Here is a 22,561-nt window from a genome sequence, read left to right as displayed (position 1 = left end):
GTTTCCACAAACATGCTTCTTCATGGTCTTTTCCCTCATGGTTAGCCACAGAGGCTTTCCCAGGTTCAGCGTGCCAACTTCTGACTGCAAATGGTCTCATTTTCTAAAGACTTTCTCCCGTTCTCCTTTAAGAAAAAAATCTTAGTTATTAAAAATCTGCCTCACAAACTTAGAAATGCCTCAGAGTAAGTATCTGAGAAGCAAGCCCCACATCCATCATATATCATCGTTTCTGTTAAGGGCCATCCCATTTCTTCAGACAAATTCTATCTTCTTCCTCCCGTCTCACTTACTTTTGACTTTGAAGGCGGATTGTCCCATCTCAGATTTCCTTCCAGAATAGAACCACATTTCAGCAAAATATTGGGTGGCTGGTTCTTTTCTTCAAGACCCACCTGCATCTGTGTTGGTCCTCTATGTGAGAAGATCTGAAAGGTAAGCAGGTTTTAATGGACTAAGGTTTTTTTTTTTGTATGTATAAGGAGGGTGGAAGGAGAATTTTAGAAAACTAGATCCATTGGCCTGCAGTTAGAAGTTGAACACTGAACTTGGGAAAGCTTCTGTGGCTGACCGCAAGGAAAAAGACTACTTTAGTGACTACTGACATAACCTGGTTTGTATTACCTGTGAGGACTAACTTCACACAAATTGATGTTCCACAGATACAAGCCTTTACAACTTTATTTCCTCCCATTATAAAACTATGTGTGGGCTGGATATGGTGACTCACACCTGTAGTCCCAGCACTTTGGGAGGCCGAGGTGGGCGGATCACCCGAGGTCAGGAATTACGAGACCAGCCTGGCCAACATGGTGAAACCCTGCCTCTACTAAAAATACAAAAAATTAGCCGGGTGTGGTGGTGCACTCCTGTAATCCCAGCTGCTCCAGAGACTGAGGCAGGAGAGTCGCTTGGACTGGGGAGGCAAGGATGCAGTGAGCCAAGATCGTGCCACTGCATTCCAGTCTAGGTGACAGAGCAAGTCTCTATCTAAAAAAAAAAAAAAGTATGTGTGTTCGTTGTAGAAAATTTTAGAAGCCAGAGATTGCAAAATGGAAACAACCTGTAATTCTGCAGTCAATTATTGTTAATTTTTTTGTGCATGTTTCCTGGTTGGTTGATTGGGATGATAGGTAAGATTTTAAAATTTGGTTTTCACTTAAGCCTCAGGTACTTTGTGGTTGACTATCTTGGCTAATTTTTATAAGGGAAGAAGGATTATGAATACTTCTATGTCATTAAGTAATCATCAGTGACATTAAACATCTCATTTTTAAATAATTGTAGATTCACATGCACTTGTGGGAAATAATACAGAGATATCCCACGTACCATTATCTAGTTCCCCTCCTGGGTAATATATTGCAAAACTATAGTTCACACAACCAAGATATACTGACATTGATACTGTCAAGATACAGAACATTTCTTATTACCGCAAGGATCCTTCCTATTGCCTTTTTTTTGAGACGGAGTCTCGCTCTGTCGCCCAGGCTGGAGTGCGGTGGTGGGATCTTGGCTCACTGCAAGCTCCACCTCCCGGGTTCACGCCATTCTCCTGCCTCAGCCCGAGTAGCTGGGACTACAGGCACCCACCAGCACACCCAGCTAATTTTTTTTTGTATTTTTAGTAGAGACAGGATTTCACTGTGTTAGCCAGGATGGTCTTGATCTCCTAACCTTGTGATCCGCCCACCTCGGCCTCCCAAAGTGTCCTATTTTTCTAAAAATGTTATTTTTATTATTTTATTTTCGAGACAAAGTCTTGCTCTGTCGCCTAGGCTGGAGTGCAGTGGCACAATCTCGGCTCACTGCAGCCTCTGCCTCCTGGTTTCAAGTGATTCTCCTGCCTCACTCTCCCGAGTAGCTGGGATTACAGGCACCCGCCACCTTGCCCAGCTAATTTTTGTATTTTTAGTAGAGACGGGGTTTCACCATGTTGGCCAGGCTGGTCTTAAACTCCCGGTCTCAGATGATCCACCTGCCTTGGCCTCCCAAAGGGCTTGAGATTACAGGCGTGAGCCACCGCACCCAGCCCCCCTTCCATTGCTGTCTTCTAGCAACAGCTACCTCCTTTCCCCTGCCTAACTTGACCCCTGGCAACCATTAATCTGCTCTTCATTTTTATAATTTTGTCATTTCAAGAATGTTACATAAGTGATAATGTTATATTATACAGTATATGGACTTTGGAGATTGACTTTTTCCCTTAAGCCTAATTTCCTGGAGATTTATCCAAGTTGTTACACATATCAGTAGTGTGTTCCTGTTTGTTACTCGATAGTGTTCCACTGTATGGCTAGGTTACATTTTATTTATTCACTCATCACTCAGTGGACGTTTGGGTTGTTTTCAGTTTTGGGCTATTTTGAATAAAGCCTTGTGCTATGAATATTCATGTACAGGTTTTTGTGTGAACGTAAATTTTCATTTTTCTGGGATAAATGCCCAATGACTTCATTTTAATGATGGCAAAATATTTCATTGTATGAAATAAATATTTCATTAATTTAGCTGATTACTTCTAAATGTTGTTAAGGGTTTTCCCCTAGTTTTCTGCTGTTATAAATATCACTGATGAAAATATTTTGGGTAAATCTTAATGTATATCTACTTTTATTTCTAGAAGTGGAATTGATGTCTGAGAGCATACAAAATTTTAAAGCTTTGCTTTTCTAGTCACTCTTGTTTTCTTTCCTAAAATCTCCCTAAACTCCTACCATCGGTGTATGAAAGTGCCCATTTCTCATACCCTTGCCAACACAGAGCATTACTACTTTAAAAAAACCTTTGTAAATTTCTGTCATGCCGCTGTAGCAGCATAACCTAAAGCTCCACTGTGAGTTTTCCAATCCCACTTGGCCTAAGATCTTTGAGAATAACAGAAATACCACCAAGATCTTGTTTTTTGCGTGAAGTTTGAGACTCTGCAGTTTCATAGAACCTCAGAGTATTTGATCTAGAATGGTGTGAAGAATTACAGGAAATCACTGAGTCTGCCTGTTTTTGTGTGTTGCTGCTGTCTGTTTGTCCCTCGTATTTATCCAGAAGGAGGCAAGTGTGCTGTCATAAGCAATAGCATTAAAACCAAACCAAAAATAATAATAACCTTTTATTATAATTAACAAATGTTATTTTTGATAATAGATGTGAATAACTTTATAAAGGCTGAATAATATAAACAATATAGATGATTGTGTATGTTTGTCTTTCTGTGTGTTGTGTATTTTAGGAACCTGTTTGAAGCTCTTAGAGCTGAATGTTAAGTGGTCTTTTAATGGAACTGCTAAGAGACGGTAGAGTAGGAGATACTTTTCTTCCCTCTTTATGCTAAAGTGTTTTAGTGTTTCTGTCTGTGACGAGGCAGTAACTTTAAAGGAATAAGATAGGATTAATAACATATATCTACCAAAACTTGGAAAATATACTGTATTTTCTGAGATAAAAATCTTTGTATTGAAAATTACTTTCTGGTAGAATATGGCAAACTGACATTCATTCAATGTAAGGCTTTTTTTCCCCTCACTTTTTGTATTTTGATCTGTAGTTTTTTTTTCTTCTTCTTCTTTACCTGTGGTACCATTTTTAAGGTGAGTCAGGCCAGTTTCAGCAAAAAATTGTTGTATTTATCATTTCAGTAGAAGGTAGGATGACTTTGATGACATTGTGCTCAGTAACTTCTCTGGTGCTAAATTGGTGTCCTGTGACAAAGAAAGATCCCATTCTTACAAATAAATGAATAAAGGATACTAGCAGAATCTGGTATTTCCCTTCTTAAAGGTTTATAATAAATTATTCAGTCATTTAAGTACCTTCTACATGTTTGCAGCTAAAGACTAATGAGTGTAATTAAACAAGTGGATCAAGTAAAGCATCAGCCCTGAAAACTTTTCACTTTTTCAGGGATGATACAGAACCCTCCTTTTTTTCCTTGTCATCTTTTCCAGTTTATTATGATTCTTATGGTATTGGTGATCTTAAGTGTCTAGAAAATGTACACACATTTTGGCCTAGGAAAGAAAGTACAGTATTGAATAACAAGTTGAGGATCTCCAGGTATTAAATATAACCTGATTTGCAGAGGAACTTGATATAAAGAGGATGGGACTCTGCTAATGGGGGAGAGGAAAGAATCACTGGTGGGGTTTTGGGTAGAACATCTTCTTTTTTTTTTTTTTGAGACGGAGTCTTGCTCTGTCGCCCAGGCTGGAGTGCAGTGGCCGGATCTCAGCTCACTGCAAGCTCTGCCTCCCGGGTTTATGCCATTCTCCTGCCTCAGCCTCCCGAGTAGCTGGGACTACAGGCGCCCGCCACCTCGCCCGGCTAGTTTTTTGTATTTTTTAGTAGAGACAGGGTTTCACCGTGTTCGCCAGGATGGTCTCGATCTCCTGACCTCGTGATCCGCCCGTCTCGGCCTCCCAAAGTGCTGGGATTACAGGCTTGAGCCACCGCGCCCGGCCAGAACATCTTTGAACTAATCCTGTACAGCCTTTCCCAAACTGCGCGTATGCCATCATTCCTTGAGGGCAGTAGAAGGGCCCTGGAAATCTATCTGACAGCATTATGGAAGCTCAGAGTTTAGTTCTATTTTTGAAATAAAAATTTCCCAGTATGGTACATTATAGACAATTTTATTTTATTTAAAAAGAAGTATTTTTGTAGTGATCATGGAAATATCTATAGGTCCAGGAATTCCTAGAATAATTTTTTTTACTATGAAATTGCCTGGGAATGGTGACTTAAGCTACTCTGAAATAATATAGTGTTGAGGATGATTACATTCTGCAAAACACTGCAGCCTCAGCCTACTTTGACTAAAAGGATTCTAACGTGAGTGGTTGGAAGGAAAGGAGGCAGCATCAGGCAAAATTTATTGAAGAGGTCAGAAGTAGCTAAAGGAGAAACCAACGTTTTACTCTTAATCAAGATTATTACGTAGATATTTTAGGAAAGATTTGCTCATTAAAATTTGGAATTATGGTGAAGAAAAGAAGTAATAAAGAAAAACTGGAAAACAACAGTACCCACTGTTAATACATTTCTTGGTGAGTAAATGAGGTGAAAGTCATTGGGTTCCTTTGCCCTCTTCAGTGGCGGGTTAAGTTTTATGGATTATTACACCTTTGGATGATCGTGTGGAAGAACTTCCTGATATATTTTTTGTTCTTTTCGGATTTAAAGGTAACATTTAACAGCGATGTACCTTTGCCTGAAATGAGTAGAAATGTTACATGACTTATTAGTATGTAATATTACTTCTGACACTCTGACATTTGTGAGCAAGGAATAATCAGTTTGCTTTCTTGTTCATTATTATATTTTAACAAGAAATAAGTGTTCTAGTGTTAGAGTCTCTACTAGAACTGAACTTGAACAACAACCAGTGAATGCAGCCAAAGAAAGCAGCCAGTTTGGATGTTTCAGGCCCCCTCAACTTTTTGAGGGTTGGGTTTTTTTTCCCTTGTTGCTTTTTTGCTTTTCGGTTTGTTTGGTTTGGACCCTTTTTTAACTATCCGAAAGATTGTCTAAGCTCAAGTTTATCCTTATGGAGATGCCCTCACATGGGGCATCTGAATGTCATGAGTGTGGTGATTCTATGCCTTCCCATTTTGTGACTTGGCTCACTTATGGAGTGTAAAGGCCCTATAAGAAGAGAGAAAAAGGTATTTGAAGTCAAATGTTTCTGTTTTGCAAATTTACTTCATACTGTTCCACCACAGGACACGGTCTCTTGGCTTTGTTAATTTTTATTTTTAACCTTAAGATGTTGCTTAGGCCAAAATAAACTTTTTAGCTGAGATAAATGAAGTTCATAGTCACACTCTTTATCATGGGTATCCTTATATCTAATACTTTTTTTTTTTTTTTCCTGAGATGGGGTCTCATTCTGTCGCCCAGGCTGGAGTGCAGTGGCACGATCTCGGCTCACTGCAACCTCTGCCTCCCGGGTTCAAGCAGTTCTCTTGCCTCAGCCTCCTGAGTGGCTGGCACTACAGGCGCCCACCACCATGCCTGGATAATTTTTGTATTTTTAGTAGAGACAGGGTTTCATCATGTTGGTCAGGCTGGTCTCGAACTCCTGACCTTGTGATCTGCCCACCTTGGCCTCCCAAAGTGCTGAGAAATGTGTGAGCCACTGCGCCCAGTCCTACTAATTTTTTTTTTCATTTTATTTTTGTGATTTTGAAAACTATTAATAATTTTTGAGCATTCAGTAGGTGTCTGACACTGTACTGTGTCTTTTACATACAGTATTTCTAATCTATACCTTGGAAGTTGCTTATTTCTCAGAAAAAGAAACAGGCTTAGATCATTAGAAGCTTGCCTAAAATGACGCTTCTGGTAAATAAGAGTGGGATTACAGGTCAGATTTCATAAATGGTTCAGGGATGATTAGAATTATCCGAAGGGAAAGATTTGTTTTTGTTTTGTGTTAGCACAGGGAATATCAAGATGTTTCTTGTTTTGATTACCTGCTTAGAAAAAGTAAGGGACCAGGCCAGGGGGCTGAACGGTTCTGAGAGGGAGGTATGGAAATGCAGCATGAGGCAAATTCGCATGTAGGACAGCAAATTAGATGAAAATTAGGTTGAAGGGAGAAGTCACAAGATCCAATTATTTTGTTCAATGTGGTGCTTTCAGATCACTCAAAAGACCAAAAAAAGTTTTATTTTGTCGTGTGAGCATGTGATCCTGGATAGTTAATTGCTTTTGCAAATTCTCATTGGTAAAATGCTTTGGAGGTTCAAGTAAATTAAAATAGTTTGTGCCACAAAGAAACTTTGGTGCAAAACAGAACAATTATAATTTAAAAGAGGTGGGGCAGGATGAGAAAACAACTAATTTGGTATTGAAGATTTGAAGACTGGAGTTCTGTACAGTATGCTGGGAGACCATCAGAGCCTCTTCCTGTTGTAAATAATGTGTGTGTCAGTTAATGCCTAATTGCTGCTCTTGCCTAGAAATCCAGAAGCTCTGGAGATGAGGAGGTCTCTCTGAATCCAGTTCCACAGTATATCAGCCCCTTTGTTCACCCCATAGATTGGACCCGTCCCAAGGGCGGTTCGTTGGCAAGTCTATCTGGTAGGGCGGTGTTTTCTGCATAGTAATCAGGCCTCTGCAATTGTGATATTCCTCCCCTTCCCCCTAAACTCTTTGGGTTCTCGACACATATGGCAATGCCACTGGTATAACAAAAGTCAGAAGGAGAAAAGAGAAAATGTCTTCTCGAGTTCGAAGTGTCTGCACAGTCTTGCCAGGCTGTGATTAAGGCTTATCTACAGGAGACTCTATGAAAAACTTTCTTCTCCTCTTCCCAGGAAGCAAAGCAGCCTTGTGAACAAGCAGGTTCAGAACTGACAAACTTCTCTAGTCCTTTTGCCAGCCTGTTCTGCTTTTACCAAGAGTGTAGTGACAGGACTGCCTGTTTTCAATAGTTAAAATGTATATTTTGATCACCTTTAGCACATGCTACTTTGCACAGCTCTTTTTAAAGCCTGATGTAATCTAGCTGTTTGACCACTGTTGTGTGTGATTTTCATTTTTGTTGCCAGATGTGACAAGAGGGAGTGAGGATGGGGGTCCCATAAAGATGCAGAGTAAGTTGAAGAAGACAGTGCTTGTTCTGCCACCAGATGTCTGTTGTTTTGTTTTGTTTTGTTTTGTTGTGTGTAAAAAGACAAATGAACCCTTGGGATATTAGGATATTTCGGAGCAAGGTGTTGTCACTGTTTCTCAGACTTGGGGAATTTAGAACTCATAGACTTTTTAATTATTAACTTGTATGTTTTGTCTTTCATACCTGAAAGGTCATACTTAGGAGATTAAAGAATTTTTATCCCAAATGGAAATGCCTTAGAAGAATAATATTTCAGCTGGGCGCAGTGGCTCAAGCCTGTAATCCCAGCAACTTTGGAAGGCCACGGTGGGCAGATCACTTGAGCCCAGGAGTTCAAGACCAGCCTGGGCAACATGGCAAAACCCCATCTCTACTAAAACAAAAATTAGCTGGGCGTGGTGGCATGCACCTTTGGTCCCAGCTGCTTGGGAGGCTGAGGCAGGAGAATTGCTTGAACCCAGGAAGTGGAGCTTGCAGTGAGCCGAGATCCCACCACTGCACTCTAGCCTGGGCAACAGAGCGAGACTGTCTCAAAAAAAAAAAAAAAGAAGAAGAAAAAAAGTTTCTGTACTCCTTTCAGAAATTCTTCACTGATATTTTCTTTTCTGATCCTGGAAAGGTTACATGTTTTGAAAATGGGATTGTAAAATGTGTTTGTTTCTAACCCTGTTTTTCTTGCTCTGTTTAGATGTCTAGATGATTATGGATACATTCTTTTCAGTCTCTAAAGTCTGAGGGAGTCCCTGTATCCTAATTTTTCTGCCAGCTGACATGTAGTAGACTCTAAGCATCCCTCTGCCTTTAGGGACTTGCAGATTATATTCTTTGGATGGCTTACTTCAAATGCTAAGGACAAAATTTATTCATTTACTCAATAGATGTTTATTGATGCTTAGTATGTGCCAGCTCCTGTTAAAGGGTTGGGGAATAAATACATCGTGAACAAAAGAGAAAATCCCCCTGCCTACAGGAGATCCCATCCTAATAGAAATGTATGTTCTTTAACAGTAGATTATTATCCTAGAAGAACTAATCTTTATCATTACCAGTTTCTTACTTTAGAGCAGTGGCATTTGGAGAGTTGGTGGCAGGTCTAACCTTCACTCCTGCCCCTATTTACTGCCATTTCGAAGGACCTCGGGATCATATAATGGTAGAGTTAAAAGATAGGTGGAAATTCTATCCAGTTCCCTCATTTTATTCATCAGAAGTAAGTACAAATTCATATGCATACTTCCAGTGGGCCTTAAGATCACCTTAAGTTTCTCTATTTCAAACTGAAGTGTCTGTTTTATACTCAGAGTCATCTTTAGAACACTTGAGTGGAGTGAGATCTCGAGTTCAGCTCTTTGGAAAACTGACGCTTGGATAAATTGACACTCTCACTTTATTTAAAGATGATTGAGAATAGGCTATCACTGGCCTGTTTTCTGGTCTTACAAGTAGTTCTGCCAAAGAGGCTAATTTCTAACTGGGAATTGCCTTTTGTCCCCAGAGGGAAATGGAACATGAACTAGACTGAAGGCACAATACTAAAGACAGCGATACTCAGAGAACTTTGCAGAACTTTTTGGGTTAAAAAAACCAACTGCTGTTTTCTGGTGCTACTGCAGTTACTCTATCAAAAACAAAATCCAGAAACAAAAATACTCTGACAGAAACCAGGAAACCAAATATCCTACCTGCTAGCCAACTCTGGTTTCTGAACAGAGTGTACCATTTAGGATCCCGTTTAGCTGTCTTTGGGTTTATTTGAAAACTACTCCATTGTGGTTACAAGTGGAAAACAATTTAAAGGTTCTTCTTTGGCCTTGGTACTTTTATAGGGTTTCACGTTTCTAATAGGAAACTCTTCAGCAAGTCTGAAGAAATATCCTATTCTCAGAGAGGGGATGAGGGTAAGCTTAACTGTTAATTTTTCTCTATTCCTCCCATCCTAAAGTCCAGAAAACGGGCCCTAAATTCCTGGGATAGATTTGTTTCAACCTCAGGACAATTGCTTAAGCAGTTAATGCTCAGCAGTATAGAACATGTTTCCTTTTGTTAATGCTGAGGTTGCTACGGTACTTGGCCAGCTGTGGAGGTTTGTGAACTGGACCCCAAGCTATTAAGAATGTCTTTGGTTGGTTTTGCCTTAATCCAAATGAACCAAAGTTACCAGAGGACATGATGTAGAAGAGGTTATTGGAGGTTAGTTCTTAAAGGTCTTTAAGATCAGCCTATTGTAATTCACATTCAGTAAAGCTATGGTTTATAACTGGTAAGCTGAGTAAATGGATTATCTCTAAGCCTTACTATTTTTAACCTTACCCCCCAAATAAATGGTGAATTGTCACGTCACTTCCAAAAGGTTTTATTTCAGTGAGTGTTTAGAGACTAGACAGATTTTACTTTGTTCCTGGAGAAGTCATGGTTGTGGTGACTGAGGGCATTGTCTGCTATTGTGGGAGAGGCACCAAGATGTTACACACCTGGTTGCTGATGGGCCTGGGTTCTAGGCCAGGTTTAGATGCTTAGTATCTGAGTCACCTAGAGCAAAGTTGTAAAGCTCTGCTCTTGATCTCTAGCTTTAAAATCGGCCAAAATACGATTTGGCCTATTACCTTTCAAGGTGGTGATGAAAACACACTATTGAGGTTGCCGGTGGTATTTGTTAAGAAGGGAAGCAGGAGGACTGAGCATCAGATAGGCCTGTGAGTTTGTTTCTCACTGTATCTCTATATATAACACTGTGGATCGCTTTTAAGGCTGAGGTATTTGTGTTTCTGGGTTAGCCACTTGTGCCAACGAAGTGACCTCTCTTTAACTGGAAAGCAGTTTGGTGTTCTCACCCATATCTTCAGGACATATCATTACAGGTCTTTGAGTTGCAGTTAGGACTTTACATTACACATATGAATATGCTGCTAACACGCTTGGAAGACTTAACTGTTGACAACAGGGCTCCTTCTTGCTTAGAGTTCTTTCATTAAACTCAGGAAATGTGCCTGTTGAATTTTTGTTTAAATGTACACATATATGCACACATATGTGCATTTTTGAAAAGAAAACAGTTGGGGGAAACCTGTCACCACTCCTCTTAGGTGAGTTCCTTGCAATTTTGGCCATATATGCATGCATTGTTTGCTTAGCTGCACTAAGAGATTTTTTTTGCACTTTGCTTTGTTTCCCCTTCCAGGCTTTACAATGGCTATTGAAAATCATTGCTTTCATAGGACAAGGGTTGAATGGATTTATAATTTAATTATTTCCCCATTGGAGAGCCCTTGATTTTTTTGCTCTTTAATATTCTTTAATATTACTGTTTTTGTAATTCTAAAATAAAAGGACTGAATCTAAGAGTCCTATAAATTGCTTAGATGCTGTTAATAACTGGACTCCTGATCAGGAACTCCTAAACTGGCCACAGGAAAATTTGCCTCACAAGAAACTCAATAGAATTAAAAGGAGAGGATTCAGTGTTCTTAAGTACAAGTGAAAGTCGTGGGACTGAACGTCTCAGCTTCATGGGCTGAGCCTCTTCACCTTTGTGCTCTAAGAGAAAAAAACAGTGGAGCTTTCTGTGTTTTGTGTGTGCCCCTGTGTTTTGGTTTTAAGAGAGAGAATGCATTCACACTCTGTGGTCTTTGCAAGTAGATAGAAGTGATAGGACAGGGACTTGGTGAAGTCTGAGGCATGTAAATACAGTGTAAAACAATGCAGAGAGCAGCCTTCCCCATTTTCCTGTTGCCCACAGCTTTTGTTCCTGTTCCTCCCTGCACATCTTGTAACCCAGAAAAGATAAAAACTCTTTTCCTATAATCCTGCTGTTTTTGTGGCATTTGGTTAATTTTACAGTGACATAAAATTGCCTCCCTGTTTTGAAACTCTGGTGATTTATTTTGAAATTTACCTGTGGAAAACAATCATAGTTATTGAGTCGTAATTTGAAAACACTGAAATTTACCAATTTAAGTATAAAATTTGAGTTTTAGTGAATGTGTACAGTTTTATAACTAACACCACAATTATGATAAAACATTTCAAACATTTCATCACCACAAAAAATTCCCTCATGGCTTATTTTCATCAGTCCCTCTCCCTCCCCCTACCTACCCACAACTGCTGAGCTGCTTTTTGCCTTTTCTAGCATTTCATATAAATGGAGAGTCATACTGTATGTAGCCCTTTGTGTTAGCATCTTTCACTTAGTAGAGTGCATTTGAGATTCATCCAATGCCTTTTGTCAGTGGCTCATTCTTTTAATTGCTGAGAAGTATGCCGTTATTGTATGGATATTCTGTTATAGAAATATACCAGAATATTTTATCCGTTCAGCAGGGGATAGACATTTGGGTTGTTTCCAGTTTTTCACAGTTATGAATAAAACTGCTGTTAATATCTATGTTCAAGACTTTGGGGGATATATTTATTCATTTATTTGTGATAAATGCCTAGGAGTAGGACTGCCGTGTGATAAGTACAGAGTATGTTTAACTTTATAAGAAACTGTCAAACTGTTTTCCAGAGTAGATGTACTGTCCTGCATTTCTGCCAGCAATGTATGAGAGTTCCAGTTGTTTCACATCCTCTCCAACACATGTAATTGCCAGTATTTTTACTTTTCTCCATTGTATAATGTAGTGAGTGTGTAATGGTAGATATCTCATTTTAATTTTAATTTGCATTTGCTAATGATTAATAATGTTATACATCTTTTCATGTGCTTATTTGTAAATTGTATATCGTCTTTGGTGACATGTCTATTGAAATCTTTTGCTTGTTTTTTAAAAAAAATAGGATTGTATTCACACCATTTAGTTAGGAATTCCTTATGTATTCTGAATACATGTCTTTTATCAGAAATAAGTATTGCCAAGTATTTTTTCCTGTTTGTGAATTGCTTATTCATTTTGTTAACAGTGTCCTAACAACTGAAGAGGTAAGTTTTAGCTCTAAATTTAAGACTTTCATCCATTTGGGGATAATTTTAATATTTTGTATAAGATTAGATTCATTTATCCAGTGAACTTCCTTGACACCTTCATATTTTCTAGACCCTCTGTTCTATTGATTGCATGTTTTTTTCTTATACTAATACCACATTGGTCTTTATTACTGCAGCTTTATTTTATCAGGTAGTATAACTCTTCCAGTTTAGTTTTTTTTCAAAATCATTTGGACTGTTCTAGATCTAGTCATCTTTAATTTCTCTCAGCAGTGTTTTATATGTTTTAAAATACAATTCTTACATACCTTTTGTGAAATTTATCCCCAAGAACTTCGGCTTTTGATGCTATTGTAAATGATATTTTAAAAATTAGTTTCCGTTTGTTTAGTATGTAGAAATATAATTAATTGAGTTTTGTGTATTGACCTTAATCTTGTAACTTTGCTAAACTCATGTATTAGTTGTAATATCCTTTTTGTAGATTTCTTAGGATTTTTTTACATCGATGATCGTGTCTATAAATGGAGTTTTCTGGCCATGCGCGGTGGCTCATGCCTGTAATCCCAGGACTTTGGGAGGTCAAGGTGGGCGGATCACCTGAGGTCAGGACTTCGAGACCAGCTGGCCAAGATGGTGAAACCCCGTCTCTACTAGAAAGACAAAAATTAGCCAGGCATGGTGGTGGGCACCTGTAATCCCGGCTACTCGGGAGGCTGAGGCAGAAGAATTGCTTGAACCCAGGAGGTGGAGGTTGCAGTGAGCCAAGATTGTGCCATTGCACTCCAGCCTGGGTGAAAAAAAAAAACCCTGTCTAAAAAAAAAAAAAAAAAAAAAAACAGAGTTTTCTTCCTTTCTAATGTATAATGTATACCCTTTATTTCTTTTTCTTGCCTTATTTCACTGGCCAGGACCTCCAGTACATTGTTGAATAGCAGTGGTGAAAGCAGAGATCCTTGCCATTTTTCTCATCTTAAGGGGAAAGCATTCAATCTTTCACTGTTAAGTATCATGTTAGGTGTAAGTTTGTCACATGTTTCCTTTATCAGGCTGAGGTAGGTTTCTCTATTCTTATATGTTGAGTAGTTTTTGTTTTTTAAATTATGAGTGGGTATTGAATTTTGTCAGATGCTTTTTCCTCACCTTTTGGGAAGATCAGATGGTTTTCTTTTCAGTCTTTTAATATGATGAAATACATCGACCGAGTTGAAGTGTTAAACCAACCTTACATTTCTGGGATAAATCCCACTTGGTCATGATATGTTATCATGACATTCAAGTAGCTAAAATTTTGTTAACGATGTTTGTGTCTGTCTTCATGAGGAATATTGATCTATACATTTCTTATATCTTTGCCTGATTTGGGTACCAGGATAACGGTGGTCTCATAACATGAGTTGGAAAGTGTTCTCTGTTCTGCTCTTGTGGTAGCACTGTACTGTCTCTTCCTTAAATGTTTGGTAGAATTCAACAGCAGTTATGCCATCAGAGCCTGGAGGTTTTTTGTGTGTGAGAAAATGTTTAACCGCTAATTCAGTTTATTTCATAGATACAATGCTGTTGGCTTGTCTGTTTCTTCTTGAATGAGTTTTGATAGTTTGTGTCTTTTAAGGAATTTGCCCATTTTATTTAAGTTGTCTAATTTATAGGCATAAAGTCATTTATAATGTTCTGTTATTATCCTTTTAATAGATATATCATCTGTAGTGATTTCATTTTCATTCCTGATGTTGATAATTTGTCTTAACTCCCTTTCCCCCTCATTCCTTATCTGTTTAGTGCCTTGCAATTTTATTGATCTTTTAAAAGAATTAACATTTGGTTCCACTGATTTTTTCTCCCCTTTATTACTTTTATGTTTTTACTTCCATTAATTTTTTTTTTCTCCTTTAGTCGTTTATTTCTTTCCTTCTGCATGTTGTGGGTTTAATTTGCTCTTTTTCTGGCATCTTAAGGTGAAACCTTAGATCATTTACTTGAGACCTTCCTTCCTAATATAAATGCTAAAAGCTATACATTGCTTGCTACAACTGCTATAACTGTATCCAATGAAGTTTGCTTGTTTTTGCATTCAGTTAAAAATTGTTTCTATTTTACCTGTAATTACTTTGGCCTGTGGTTTGTTTAGAAGTGAATTTTTAAATTTCCAAGTATTTGGAGGATTTTCTGAATATTTTTCTATTATTGTTTTCTAACTAAATTCTTTTGTGGTTGGAGAATCTATTTTGTGTTCTTTTAAATTTATTGAGACTTGTTTTATGGGCCAAGAATATTGTCTATTTTATTGAATGTTTTCTGTGTACTTAAAAAGAATGTGTTTTCTGCTGTTTTGGGTGGTTTGTTCTATAAATGTCAATTAGGTCAAGTTAGTCAAGTTTATTTTCTCACTACATGTTCTGTCAATTACTGTGAAAGGAATGTTGAAATATCCACCTGTAATTGTGGATTTGTTTACTTCAGTTCTATTAGTTTTGCTTCATGTTTTAACAAACTTTAATTGAAAATAATAATTGTATACTGCTTTATGTATTTTGAAAATCTGTTATTAGGCAGATAAACATTTAAGGTTGTTATATTCTCTTGATACGTTGACTCTTCTATTATGAATTGTCTCTCTTCATCCTTGGCAGTATTTGTTGTTGAAATCTGTTCATTCATAGCTGTTAATAATATAGTTACTCCAGCTTTCTTTTGATTACTGTTTGTATGACAGATCTTTTTTCCTTGTACTTTTAGATATCTGTCTCTTCATATTTAAAGTGGATTCCGTGCAGATAGCAAATTGTTGAGTGTTTTTTAATCCAGGCTGACAATCTCTGGCTTTTATTTGGAGGGTTTTTTGTTGTTGTTTTGGGTTTTTTTTGTTTGTTTGTTTGTTTTTTCATTTCTTCAAAGACTACTTTGTGTAATGTAATTATATTTGGGTTTAAATCTGTTATCTTGCTATTAGTTTTCTATTTGTCCCATTTGTTCTTTGTGTCCTGTTCCCCCTTTTCTTGCCTTCTCTTGAGTTAGGTGGTTTTGTTTGATTTTAATGAATCCATGTTATCTCCACTCTTGGCTTATTAGGTACATCTCTTTATTTTTTAATGGTTGCTCTGGGATTTACACATCTTTAGCTGACCATAGTCAATCTTCTGCCACTTTACATGGAGTGTAAAATCCTTGAAACAATATACGGCCACTTCTTCCTTACTATTCTTAACGCTATTTTACTTCTACATGTATGTTATAAGCCCCAGAATATATTGTTATTTTTGCCTTAGATAGTCATTATTTTTTAAAAAGATTGAGGACAAGAAAATATTATCTATATTTACTCATATTGATCATTTCCCACTCTTCATTCCTTTAAGTTCAAATGCCCATTTGGTACCATTTTCTCTCTGCTTGATGAAACGACTTTTTAAAACATCTCTTTGAATGTACCACTGTTGGCATTGATTTTCATTTTGTTTGTCTGAAAAGTCTTTATTTTACCTTTGTTTTGAAAGACATTTTATTAGGTATAACTTTCTAGATTGGTAGCTTTTTACTTCTCTTAGTAAGGATGTTCCTCCATTGTCTCACATAGTCTCTGAAAAGCGATTTGCTCATTCTATCTTTGTTTCTCTGTCTTTTTTCTTCTGCTGCTTTTAAGTTTTTTTTTTTTTTTTTGTATCACTGGTTTTGATTATGATGATGTGCCCTATTATTACATCTGTTCTTTTGGAGTTTGTTGAGTTTTCTTGGATCTGAGTGTTTATAGTTTTTTATTAAAAAAATTTAAAATTCAGCTATTATTTCTTCAGATTTTTTTTCCATCTTCTCCCTCTTTCCTCTTCTTTTATGATCTCAATTACACATATGTTAGACAATTTAATATTGTCCCTATAGATCACTGGATACTCTCAGTTTCATTTTCAGTCTTTCCCTGTGCTTCATTTGGGTTAGTTAGTTGCTATTGTTGTGTCTTATAATTTACTGATCTTTTTGCAATGTTTAATTTGCTGTTAATCCCATCCAGTGTATTTTTAAATTTATTTTTCTCTACTAGAAGTACCACTGGGTTTATTTCTTTTATATCTTTCATTTTCCTGCCCTTTTTTCCTTCTACCTTCTTACTACATAGAGTATATTTATAATTTTTTTTTTGAGAAGGAGTCTCACTCTTGTCACCCAGGCTGGAGTGCAATGGTGCAATCTCGGCTCACTGCAACCTCTGTCTCCCAGGTTCAAGCGATTCTCCCACCTCAGCCTCTCGAGTAGCTGAGACTACAGGTATGTGCCATCATGCCCAGCTAATTTTTTTTTGTTGTTTTTTTGAGACGGAGTCTCGCTCTGTCGCCCAGGCTGGAGTGCAGTGGCACAGTCTTGGCTCACTGCAAGCTCCACCTCCCGGGTTCACACCATTCTCCTGCCTCAGCCTCCTGAATAGCTGGGACTACAGGCGCCTGCCACCACGCCTGGCTAATTTTTTGTATTTTTAATAGAAACGAGGTTTCCCCGTGTTAGCCATGATGGTCTCGATATCCTGACCTTGTGATCCGCCCGCCTCAGCCTCCCAAAAGTGCTAAGACTACAGGCGTAAGCCACAGCGCCTGGCCAATGTTTGTATTTTTTTTTTTTTTTTTTTTTTTTTTTTTTTTTTTTTTGAGACGGAGTCTCGCTTCTGTCGCCCAGGCTGGAGGTGCAGTGGCCGGATCTCAGCTCACTTCAGCTCCGCCTCCCGGGTTATGCCATTTCTCTCGCTCACCTCCCGAGTAGTGGGACTACAGCACCTGCCCACCAGTGGCCCGGCTAGTTTTTTTTAATGATTTTTTAGTAGAGACGGGGTTTCACTGTTTAGCCAGGATGGTCTCGATCTCCTGACCTCGTGATCCGCCCGTCTCGGCCTCCCAAAGTGCTGGGATTACATGTATTTTTTAGTAGAAATGAGGTTTCACCAAGTTGGCCAGGCTGGTATCACCTCCTTGACTCAAGCAGTCCTCCTGATTCTGCTTCCCAAAGTTCTGGGATTACAGGTGTGAGCCACTGCGCCTGGTCACATTTATAACTTTTTAACTGCTTTGTTGAGACCTAATTCACATTGCCATATAATTTACCAATTTAAAGTGTGCAAATTAATGGTTTTTAGTATATTCACAGAGTTGTGCAACTATCTGTTGTACAACCACAATCTAATTTTACAATACTTTTGTCACCCCACAAAGAAACTTTGTATCTATTAGCAGTCATTTACCATGTACCCCACTCCTTCTCAGCCTATATTGATAGGAAATGTCAGTCTATAGGGACTATTCTGGACATTTCATATCAATGGAATCGTACAATAGGTAGTACTTTGTGAGTGCCTTCTTTCACTTAGTATGATATTTTCCGGGTTCATCCATTTATCAGTACTTAGTTTCTTTTTATTGCTAAATAATAATCCATTATATGGATATACTGCATTTTATTTATTCATCAGTTGCTGGGCATTTGAATTGTTTCCAGTTTTTAGCTGTTATGAATAATGCTGCTGTGAACATTTGTTACCAGTTTTTATGTGGACATACTATTTTGATGTCTTTGGGTATATGCCTAGGAGGGAATTGCTGGGTCATGTGGTACCTCTCTTTAACCTCCTGAGGAACTGCCAAGTTGTTTTTTAAAGAAGCTACACTGTTATAATAGCTAGTTCAGTGCCCTTGTCTGCTAGTCCCATCGTCTTGTCTCATTTCTGGGTCTATTAATTGATTGATTATTTTCATTTTCATGGGTCATATTTTCCTGTTCCTTTGCTATGCCTGGTAATTTTTACTTGGATGCCAGGCATTGTGAATTTTACATATTTTTTTTTTCGTATTAAACAAGAAGTTTATTTAAACAGCAAGACACTTGACTTAAAGGGAAAACTATATAGGATTCTTTTTTTTTTTTTAGAGTGATTTATCCCTAGTTAAAGACAGACTGCCCTACGTGTAACAGCTACATACGAAAAAGTTGTAAAATTGTCCTTGGCTTTACAATGATCAATGAAAAACATTAAAATTCTCCAGTTGAACAAGGTATGCGAGGATTTTTATGGGTTTTTTTGTTTGTTTTTTTGTTGTTGTTAAAACAGTGAGAGCAAAATAACTTACTGGAACATGAAGAGCAGAATGAGCATGCCACTAATGGAGAGTGGGGGCATTTTCACAGAATCAGTATTTTTCCCCATCCCATCTCCACTTGATGTCAATCAAAACATACCGTTGGCTGCTAAAAAAAAAAAAAAAAAAAAAAAATATACTTGTGCACATATACCAGTTACTTTTATATACAGTAAAGGAATGGAGAAGGAGGAAATGAACAAACAGAGAAAACTATACCGTAGTAGTCAGGGATGTGTTGGAACCAAATTGCAGTTTTCTACCTAAGAATGGAATCTTGGTCTGCAAGAACAGAGTTCTGGAATGAAGAAGCAGGTTCCCTTCTCAGTCGACACCTCCCATCTGCTGTTGGAACACATCAATTGTATCTTCATCCTCCATTTCCAACTGCGCAGGTGTGTCTTTTTCATTGATTGGTTGCCGGTAAGATCGGAGTCTGTTCTGCCTCATTGACAATCCCCGTCGTTCACAATAGGCTGTCATTAGTTAACTAAGTGGTATATGCCTCTAAATATTAAACTACACCACAGAACCACCCTGCCCCACCACCTTCAAATTAATACTATCGTTGTTCTCAGTCTTGACTCCTTCCTGGGGCTTTTTGTCAGCCGTGATGGGTGCCAGAGTCTCCTCAGCTGCCGCTTCACAAGAGAGGTATCAGGTCCACACTGAATGAGCATACGAGCAGCACCAGGAGCCACAGAAGAGGGAGGCAGCAGCGGCAGACGAAGGAGAGGGAATTTTACTTCATTGAGTGCTAGATTTTGTTGTATTCTTTTCAAAAGTGCTAGAATTTGTTCTGGCATGCAGTTAAGTTACTTGGAATCAGTCATATCGTTTTGAAGCTAGCATGTAAACTTTGTTAGGGTGGCTCCAGAGCACCCATTAGGGATGATGTAGCCCCAGTACTTATCCGCCGTAAGGCAGTATTCTTCTGAGGACTTTACCTGACGTTGGGTGTCTTGTGAATTACTCTTGTTTTTGTTGCTGGTGGAAACATGAACCATTGCTAGCTTTATGTGAACTCTAGGACTTCTTAGGCCAACTGCTTTCTGGTGCTTCTATCCCTAACTTTAAGTAGTTTCCTTTGACAGATGTGCAGATCAGTCTAAGACTCTAGGAACCGACCCTTTGGGGCTGCTCTCTTCTCCTGGGTGTTCTGCCCTTCCAATTCTAGCCGTTTTGGCCTCCTTGAATGCGGCTTCCCTGATTACTAATCTGTGTTACCTCTACTCAGTGAGACTGACATGTTCTGTGTTCCCCCTTCTCTTTGCTGTGGCTTGGACACTACCTCCTGGCAATAAGTTCAGGCAAATCAGTTCAAGGCTTGCCTCATTTGTTTCACTATTCTCAGAAATTAAGTCCTCTACTGCCTGTTGTTCAGTGTCTGAAAACAGTTGTCTCCTGTGTTTTGTCTGGTTTTCTAGTTGTTCCTCTGTCGTAGATGGAAGCCATGATAAATATGATGCCAATGCCAAAATGTGCTGCTATATTACTCTTTAAAGCAGAGCCTGTATAGGAAGAGGAAAAAAGAAGTCAGTGTAACCTTGGGGGCAAGGCAGGAAGCATTCTGCCTATGTAACACAAACGTGGCATTCTTTACTTTCTAACTTAGGGTGTTTGTGATTTGAAGAAGAGACACCTGAATTTTCAATATGCTAGTCTTCGTTGGAATAATTGGCTCTTCTCATTCTTTTGTCATCCAAATAATATTTATTAAATACCAACTAAGTGCTTTGTGCCCTGCTAGGCATTACTTCTCTTTATTCTACTTCTTAACAGTTGGAATATGCCAAACAAATGAAATAAAAATAGTTTTCCTATTCTGGTTACAGGTTGGATTCTTGGATTTATCTCCCAAGCTTTGACATTCAGAAACTGAAAGTGGAATATAGTGTATTCTCAGATGTAAAGTTGATCTCATTTCCTCACTGGCCATCTGTTTATTTGCGTCTGAGAATAACAAAACTTTCATAGTCATATCTGTATTTTTTAATTACTAAAAATAATGAATGGACTGAACCATGCTTGCCCCACTTTTGAAACAATTCCTTCTATAGACTGTTGCAGTAGGAAGCTAATACCCCCGATTAAGAATAAAGACCAGACCTACATAAGCATATGTTGTATTGGTATATCTGAAGTCATGAGGATGTGATTAATGGTCCTTAAGAGTTTTAATTTGGCATGTCTTACTCCTAAATCTCACTTAAGCTTGGTTGCAAAGCCTGGCAAATCAGTCTCCTGTACATGGCAAGCTAAGACGTGGCACCACCTTCTTGAGGTTTCGTATCCTAAACCTGTCTGTCCTTACAGGGTAAATTCAAAGGATAGGGCCAAGCTTGATGTGCTGTAGTCATAGTGAATCGTCACAGATCCATTCTTAGTGCAGAAGAGTTAATAACTCCTTGGCCGAGAGCATGGTGCCTTCCCCAAACCAATTTCTAACAGTGTCCTCTGTTAGATCTTTAAATTAATAAATTCTTTTATTAGATTTTGGATCAGAAAACAGACCATGCTTGTACTCAGGAGCCCAGAAATATACAGTATGATTGACTAATTCCTGTCTTTGAGGTCTTAACGTGGTTTCATGTGCCTTTTGATTTGTTTTTACATGTGGAACATTTTTCCTTAACACTTTAATATGATATAATTTTCGTCTATCCTTTTCCTTAAGTAGGAGGGAGAAAATTTTTTTAGTAGGAAAATATCTGGTGGTAAGTGGTATCTTTTTATTCCAGGTGGGTTGCAGAAGTTTCTCCCAAAAACTGAAGTGACCTGCTTTTTGCAGATAGGACCCCTGTGTTTCTCCTATAGGACTTTATAGATGGTAGATGGTAGGGCTGTACACAGCAAATGGGTTTGAATGCTTGATGGTTTTCTGGTGGAGCTGAGATAATTACTATTATGAAGCCACGCTTCTGATTGTGAGAATGAGAACATCAAGTCATTATTTATCTTGGAAAGAACGAATAATTTGTTTATAGTAATAACAATTTTCTTTTATTTTTCTTTCTCTTAGTCAATAGCAGCTGCTGTTGGCAGCTTATTATGAAAAGATTTCAAGTTGTAGTTTTTAACCTGGGGTGGGAGTAGGGGAGAACAAAATTAATATTGTAAATGTTTTTACTTGATAAAAGTTTTATTCGATACAGAGCCTGTACTGGGGTTTTATTGAATAGTGTTTTATTACTGACATTCAATACTCTCTTTGCCTGTAGCCTCCCACGGTATCCAAAATGAAGGCACTCCTTAGATGTTTCAATGAATGATACAACCAAAAATATTAAAATGCCTATTAAAGTCATGTCTTATTTAAAGCCCCATTTCAAAGGAGGATTTTGAGGATAATTAGTATTTTAATTGTTAAAATTAGATAATTTTGTTTGGATGGAAAATCTATGTTCCTGTGAAATTGGGGTTTATGAAATAAGATTGGAAAAAAATAGAGTATATAATTGGGCACATTCTGTACTGCTTAGTGAATCACCAAACCAGCGTAATCACCATTAAGCACTTTAAAAGCTGTGCTTGTATGTCCTTGTTCTGCCTGCAGAGCTAGGAGTGCCCACGAGGAGCAGCAGTTCATTCAGGATGTAGTCATTGGGGTGACTCGTGGAACCCCTGCCTGTGTAAGTAAGCCCTGCTGCCTTGCCAGCTGCTTGCTGTGTGAGTCCCAAAGGCATCAGATGACATCAAGTCACAGGGACTTCTTGGTCACTGTTAAGGCCATGGCAGGAGGCATAGTTCAAAATGCAATTCACAAGGCAACGTCCAGAAGAAAGAATCAAGTATGTGTATAGTGCATGACGTACCTCAGCTACTGTAGTGGAAAATTACCGGAATGAATCTTTCACCATGTTAGTTTTTTTTTTTTTTTTTTTTTTTTTTTTTTTTTTTTTT

At 38.2% G+C, this 22,561-nt stretch overlaps 1 protein-coding gene and 1 pseudogene across 1 annotated transcript in view; one reads left to right on the top strand and one right to left on the bottom strand.

The window, feature by feature from the left end:
• Positions 1-22,561, top strand: part of FOXO3 (forkhead box O3) — a 129,802-nt gene that overhangs the window by 41,040 nt on the left and 66,201 nt on the right. The gene's annotated exons all lie outside the window — the stretch shown is intronic.
• LOC108533822 (small ubiquitin-related modifier 2 pseudogene) lies at positions 18,141-19,306 on the bottom strand (annotated as a pseudogene).

This window comes from Rhinopithecus bieti, unplaced genomic scaffold (genome assembly GCF_001698545.2).
Source record: "Rhinopithecus bieti isolate Rb0 unplaced genomic scaffold, ASM169854v2 scaffold_11508, whole genome shotgun sequence".
Taxonomy (NCBI): Eukaryota; Metazoa; Chordata; class Mammalia; order Primates; family Cercopithecidae; genus Rhinopithecus; species Rhinopithecus bieti.
The sequence above is the reverse complement of the archived record's forward strand: the minus strand, read 5'-3'. Positions and strand labels throughout refer to the sequence as shown.